Below are 7,932 nucleotides of genomic sequence, written 5' to 3'. Positions count from 1 at the left end.
ACCCTAACCTCAATAACCTAATCTTTATTGCTAAACGTAACCTAACCTTAGCCCTAACGCCTAACCCTAAACATAATCAGCAATGACTAAACCTGAAACTAACTTCTAACAGTACACACAACTGTAAGTTTTACCCTAAACTGAATTCCTATGCTGGTAATAAAAAAGTCCATAGTGGAGACCAGTTGTTCAGGTTTTTCTATCTTTGTGAAGACTTTCAGTCTCCACATGTACCCACAGTCCTGGATCACTCCCAGTAAAACACATACACAAATTTTTTTGGGGCAACAACACTATTATTTGCAATCCAAATCCTATTGACTCTAAAGCCTAACCTCTACCTTATCTCTAACAATAAACTTAACCCAAATCCTAAAACAACAGCTCTTAACAAGGGATCCAAATTACCTTGGTCGACTAAAATGTTTCCTTAATATGTTTTTCGTTTATATTTATAATTAATTCAGAACAACTTTCAAATGTTATTTTTCACTTTGACATAATTAACTTTTTTGTGTTGATCTGTGGAAAAAACTGCAAATTGAATACATTTTGATTTAGTGTGGTAACACAATAATGTGTGGAAAAGGCCAAGCGGGGTGAAGACTTTTGAGACTACTTTAAGGATACATACATAGAGCAGTAGTGCTGGTTAAAGACTTTTGAGACTACTTTAAGGATACACACATAGAACAGTAGTGCTGGTTAAAGACTTTTGAGACTACTGTAAGTATACACACACAGAGCAGTAGTGCTGGTTAAAGACTTTTGAGACTACTGTAAGGATACACACACAGAGCAGTAGTGCTGGTTAAAATCTCACATCCCTGTGTTCTGCTAAGACACATGTTGTAGTTTTGAACCGCGCCCCATGTCTGTCTTTTTCTCTCTGTCTCTCTTTGTATTTATCAACAGTGTCAGTGAAGCTGAGCAATCTCTCTTCCTGTGGGAAATGAATGGAAGATGAGTATGGAATGCCACAGAATGCGAGAGAAAGAAAAGGAGAAAAAGAGAGAAAGAAAGTGTGGGGAGCTTTGAGAAAGCAGATATTGCATGAAGAAAGGGGGGTGCGCTAGAGTGAGACAATAGGAGAGAGAGCAGACTTTTTCATATTCCTCCAAAGTAAGAAAGAAGAATTTATGACATTTTAAAGTCAACGTACAGTCGACTTCAAATGAAAATAAATGTTAGAACTTGTCCCAGATTCTTTCACACCCCTTAAGGGTTACAGGGAGCAACATTTTGAGGTCAACACCTTTTTATATTTATGTAGATGAGTTTGCAAAACAGTTGGCGTTATCTACAAACCACAGGCTCCTCCAAGACAACACAGATATTGAGGGACATTTTAATGCTACTCTACATGGCACAGGGCTGATTTTGCAGACACACGTTAAGCCTTGTCTAAGACTCAAAAAGTCAAGGGCAATGGGCCACTCCGTTCTGGTAAGGCATAATCTGTGTCCACAAAACCTGCCCACAGTGTTCACCCATAGTGACCTCTAAAGGTTCTGGGCTTTTTTTACACTGTATTCATACACATTCAGTTTCAAATAATATAATGACTACAGATTTAAAGTTCACACTGGCCGTTTTAAATTAAACATTTTGACATCCATATCAGATAAACCATTTTCACATTCTAATAGGTTGATGACATGCTTAGAGCCTCCGTTTTAAGGTACTCAAAGTTTTTGGACAGATTAAAATAATCTACAATAAAGTAGATATGTTTACTGATGTAAAGTAATGTAGAATTAGTACACTCCCTGGAAAGTTGGCTTTTTCTGTACATTTTTGAATACAAGGGTTTTTGATCTACATTTAAACAAATGAATAAAGGTAACCCAATAAATCCCACACATACTGTAAGCAAGATTTAAGCACTTACAATAAACAGAAATACAATCTGAAAAGAGGCCTATAAATCCCTTGCTGTTACCCTGGGGTTCTCTGAGACTTGATCATCAGTAGTCTGACCAAGGACCATAACACTATGATCATCAGTAGTCTGACCATGGACCATAACACTATGATCATCAGTAGTCTGACCAAGGACCATAACACTATGATCATCAGTAGTCTGACCAAGGACCATAACAGTATGATCATCAGTAGTCTGACCAAGGACCATAACACTATGATCAACAGTAGTCTGACCAAGGACCATAACACTATGATCATCAGTAGTCTGACCAGCAAACATAACACAATGATCATCATTAGTCTTACCAAGGACCATAACACTATGATTATCAGTAGTCTGACCAGCAAACATAACACTATGATCATCAGTAGTCTGACCATGGACCATAACACTATGATCATCAGTAGTCTGACCAAGGACCATAACACTATGATCATCAGTAGTCTGACCAAGGACCGAAACCCTATGATCATCAGTAGTCTGACCAAGGACCAAAACCCTATGATCATCAGTAGTCTGACCATGGACCAAAACCCTATGATCATCAGTAGTCTGACCAAGGACCATAACACTATGATCATCAGTAGTCTGACCAAGGACCATAACACTATGATCATCAGTAGTCTGACCATGGACCATAACACTATGATCATCAGTAGTCTGACCAAGGACCATAACACTATGATCATCAGTAGTCTGACCAAGGACCATAACACTATGATCATCAGTAGTCTGACCAAGGACCATAACACTATGATCATCAGTAGTCTGACCAAGGACCAAAACCCTATGATCATCAGTAGTCTGACAAAGGACCAAAACACTATGATCATCAGTAGTCTGACTAGCAAACATAACACCATAATCATCAGTAGTAAGGTTGAGGAAATGCAGACAGGAAGGTACAGTAGTAACATTCAGTACAGGAAGTAAACTTTTTCAACAGGATGTAGACAGTTGTTTTGTTGCTTATATTGGGGACACAGATTAAAAATACGATGAAAAGTGAAGTAGTGTGTAAGTGAAGAACAAGAAGGAGCCTACATACTTTGTCATAATAATTATAATAATGAGAAGAATACATTGGGAAGTCACGTTCTGTTGTTTTAATGTCTTTAAATTGTTGGTCCTAAGAGAGACTTCTGTACAGATAGACGAACAGATGAGTGTAACATATATATATAGAGAGACGATATGAGAGAAAAATATTGAATAAGCCATAACATAAAGTTGCTGTCACATATTTTAGCATTTAACAAGACCTTCCTAATTAACTCTTTGGAGAGGGTCTGAAAGCGTAGTTGTTGACAGAGGTTACTTAAGGTTGGTGAGAGTAACTTACTGAGATTGTTCTCGATTGGACCAGAGTAGGGTTCCCTAAAGAACAGAAACTAAATGAAAGCATGTTTCAGTTCCTAAATTAACCCCACATTTTTCAGAAAAAAAGCAAAAAAGATTCTTTGTCGAGGTACACGTTACATTTTTCCAAGGCCATTAGATTCCCAAATCTTATATCCATATATTAATTTCAAAAAGGGAGGAAAACTGGCTCATTTGAAACTGCTTATGGTAAACGTGTGAGAAAAAAAAATACATTTAAAGAAAATGAAACAAATCCAGTATTAACACCTTTTTTGTGCTGGTTTAATATATTATGACGATAATATAAAATATATAAATATCTGAGTGTACTTGCATTGTAAGAGCGACTGCTCCCTTCAGAATAGTTTCAACAATATGTTGTGGCACCCTCATGTGGTAGAAAATATTACTACTATAAACATCTGACCCCTAGTTCAAAGTGCATACTGTACCTTAGAATTAACTATTAAATATATAGGAATATGTTGCCATTCATGAAGCAACCACTGTTTTCAGAATTTTCCTGGAAGTACTAATCATGTTTACTAGATTTTGGTTTTTAAAGGACGGTCTCCAAGTGCAGATACACAGATTATATACAGGTGCTTTTTGTGCATTAAGTCTTCTACCAAACTTTGTATTTGAGCTGTCATTTAAATTAATGTTATTTTCTTTGTAAAATGATCTGTGGAATCCTATATATATATAAAAAAAATAGGTTTTATTATTTACTTAATCATTGTAAAAAATTATGTAATTGTCAGAGCATGTTCAAAAACATTTAATGGACAGTAAATAAATTGAGACATCTTAACATGCAACAATATGCCAGTCTAATTCATTGTAGAGAGCAAAAACCATCACAGTAAATCCCCCTTTCTCCACAGATTGACCTGTTAGATATAAAAGCGTGGTAGCTTCGTCATGTCCTTATAAAAATGACCTTACAATTTTGTCAACTGCGTTAGACTATATCGTGAAGATTCTTTCATTCCCACTGTGAGAGCAAGCGGTTACAAAGAAAGATATTAGGAAATGTTAAGACCCGTTTGAACCACTTAACTATCTGAACGCAAGTCACAAAAGATACAAAATAAAGTAGCGTAGATGAAGGCCAAGAAAGGAGAGTAAAAAAAGTATTTGAGAACGGCCTAAATAAACCCTTTTTACACCACTGGGAATATTTAATTTGTTTTTTCTTCCTTATGGTTTTCGAAAAGTGCTGTGTGATAATGCCAAAATTACAAGAGAATTCGTCCGCCTCATTACCACATTTTCATATAGACAAAAGATTAGAAATGGTGGCTCCGTAATAGAGTCCAGCCTGATTCTGGGGGATGTCAGAGAAAATAACATCCTGTAATCTGTGAAGGAAAACCAGCTTCTCCTCCATGGAACACAAGGCTGCATCATTACTGGGATTGATTCACAGAGGAAGTGGTCACAGTAAAAAAAGAAAATCCCACTGGTAGAATTTAACATTAAGAACCTGAAGATTAAATAGTCAGTTATAAAATCTGATATTGTGATTGGAGCAATTTGATGGCAGCTGACATTAAATCACCACTCTGCTTTCCTAGCTGAACTGGCTACACTAATGTATTGTGCTTAATTTGCCAATGTTCAACACAAAAAATTGAATAATGGCAAAGTAAAAAATTAATCTGGAAAATGCTCTAAATGTAAGGACCATGTGAGTTTAGGGTTAGGGTTAGGGTTATGTTTTTACTTTTTTTGGTTACCCTTTAGTTTCAATGAACAAAATCTAAAGAATCCTACATGCATTTCTGTCATCTGAAGTGTTAACCAAATCCAAAACTGCAGATTGAAGAAGAAGAACAGAAAATATTCACAAATACCTCAACAGTTGCATTTGACAAATCATTTTACCATATTTCATTAATGTTTCCTAATAAGTAAATTGTATTACAGTTTTCCACAAACAGCACTTTTATTGCTTTATAATGATGTGTATCTCCAAAAGCCATTTTTACAACTTCTGTGGTGCGAAAGCATCCCATCTGCCTCATCAGCATCACCCTACTGCCCCAAATAAACTTGGAAGCTTCTGGAATCTTGGTCCACAGCTATATGCCTCCTCATCAGGGGAGGCATATAAGCTCCCAAGGTGCAGCTTGGGTTGGAGGCCAGAAAAGGATATGTGAGGAGCAATTGGATTTGTCCATTCGCTGCCATCCCTCCAAAACAATCACTGCAAGGACTTTCCTGTGAACGACAGTCTTTGGTTCTGATTTTCCCCATCTCCTCCTACCCCTGACCTCAATAAAACAACCCCCAGGGCCCAAAACCCTTTGTTATGGCCGTTCCTTGTGTCTCTGTGTGTTACACTTCCTACAGCTACACGAGCAACTACATATAAAAAAGGCTTGTTGTTTTACAAGGTCAATAAGTTCCTATAATATATTTGTATCATTTTATTATACTTTTGTGTAAGAGATCATACGGGTTGAATTTCTGTTTTTCTCAAACTGTCAGCTAAGTTTTTAAATCAGTTAGTGGTTCTTCATTCTCGCCTGTAAATGACAACACCTACAGAGTTTTTCAATATAAAATCCCAGGCCAGAATGGAAAACCCTGTACGGTTCTTCAAAAGGATCTTCTTTTCCAGAAGCTTAAAGAAACAGCTGTCCTTCCTGCATTTCAACACATATTGCCGTTGGGCAGAGATCCATTAGTTGTATTATGGCTCATCTAATGCTACTGTTCCCATCTGGCTCCTGTTCCCGTGGTTTTTAGGGCCCCCCCAAATGGCATCCTATTGCCTACATAGTGCTCTAAATAATGAAGCACCAGAAAGCCGTATGAGGTAGAGATGACATTTGGGACAGGGTAACGGCAATTTATGTTTTTTAATAACTTACATTGGGATGTCATATTGGGAAAAGAAAAGGTTTCCTTCCGTCAGAGACAGCAGTGTCGTCTCAGCGGGTCCTTGAGCGGGTCCTTACTGGGTTGTCTTGGCGACGCTGGGTAAGGGAAAATAAGTCTCTTAGGTGGATGAGTGGGCCTCATTCACTAATATCTTACTATCATTTTTTTCTTAAATTTGTTCGTGAGAAAGGTCCTAAGAGTCTACGTCAGATTAATGACGTGTTCTTAAACCGCAGAACAGTCTGCACCAATGTTCCTCTGATGAATCCCATTTCCTTGTAAATTGAAAGTGCTTGCCAATTGCTCCTAATTTGCATAGGTAAACGTCCTGCCAATCCCCATAAAAGGGCAAAGTTCTGCAGGGCTCTGTGCAAACAGAAAAATCACCAACAGAGGAATCTCAGATCGCATACTTGTGTACTATAATATGCCAGATTAGTTTGCCAGAAGAGAAGTATGTCCCAAACGATATGTCGCTGAAAAGAGCATGCCAAAAGTTCCCAGGTGGTCTATTCTTTATGGTGGATTTTCGAAGTATGCATCTCTGCATGCTTTTTGGGGTAATACAGACCACAAACCGTGATGCAGTAAAGAAGAAAGATTTCTTTCGATAAACGATTCTCTCATTGTAGCTGCCAGAGTCAGGTTTAGTTTAAATTAATTTAATAGTTAATTCTAAGATTAATCTACTTTTAATAAGATAATATTTTTATAATTAAGAGATAAGCAAGAACATTTACCTGCCTGATATTTCAATAGCGGGACCAATATTCCTGTGCTAGTGGGTCGGGTTATTAGCATTAGTTGCTACGCGTTACCACGGGAGGCAGACCACCTGTGAACGTTGGACAGAGAATGTCACTATTAAGTTTCGTTGCTGTATGGTACATTAATGAAGAGTGGAATATATTTAAGTGAAAAGCTGGAAGTTCTTTTCTTACTCTTAAATTATGCGGCCAAAGAGGTATACCAGGTTTTATGTAGGATATGCTAAAGTGTTAGTTAATTGCTAATATACTAACAAAGTTCACGTGATAGCAACATGATAGCCTACCTACATTTTAGTAAATCAATTTATTTTTATGATGTTTTTGTCTAGTTCTCACGGCATGTTGAAAGCATGTTCACGGCATGTTGAAAGCATGTTCACGGCATGTTGAAAGCATCTTCACGGCATGGATGTGTGAATAAACGCCCATAATCAGAAGAACGCCTTGTGTTCATGATTTCTCCTGAGGGGAGTTAATACTGGTCTTCTCACTCAATGAAAAAGTCAGTTATCGTCACCTATATTGATAGTTACTGCCTCAGTGTCAATCATGTATAAAAGAAAAATGAACATGGTTGTGCCATGAAATGAAATAGCATTGACAGTGTAAAACAATACATGTTTAAAATGGATAAGAGTCCCCAGTTTAAATTTGGTCTGCAGGCTATTCCATAAACAGGGAGTGTAACAGGAAAAGGCAGTCATACCTAATTCTATGGAGATTGCAGGGACCTCAAGTGTAATTTATGAGTTATATTTCTAATGTTGATAATTGATGATAAATAAGAAGGTTGTTTATTTAGAAATGCTTTAAAGGCAAACACGAGAGCATGTTGTTCTCTTCTCAAGGACAGCCAAGTCCAGGCCTAACTTTGATATAAACTACAATGGTGAGTTCTGTAGCTAACACCCGTAATAAACCTGAGTGCACAATAATAATTTGCATCCAGAGGGTTTATTTGAAGCTATGGGAGTCAATTGT

The sequence above is a fragment of the Esox lucius genome, chromosome 1, assembly GCF_011004845.1.
Source record: "Esox lucius isolate fEsoLuc1 chromosome 1, fEsoLuc1.pri, whole genome shotgun sequence".
Classification (NCBI taxonomy): domain Eukaryota; kingdom Metazoa; phylum Chordata; class Actinopteri; order Esociformes; family Esocidae; genus Esox; species Esox lucius.
This window is presented reverse-complemented; position numbering follows the sequence as displayed.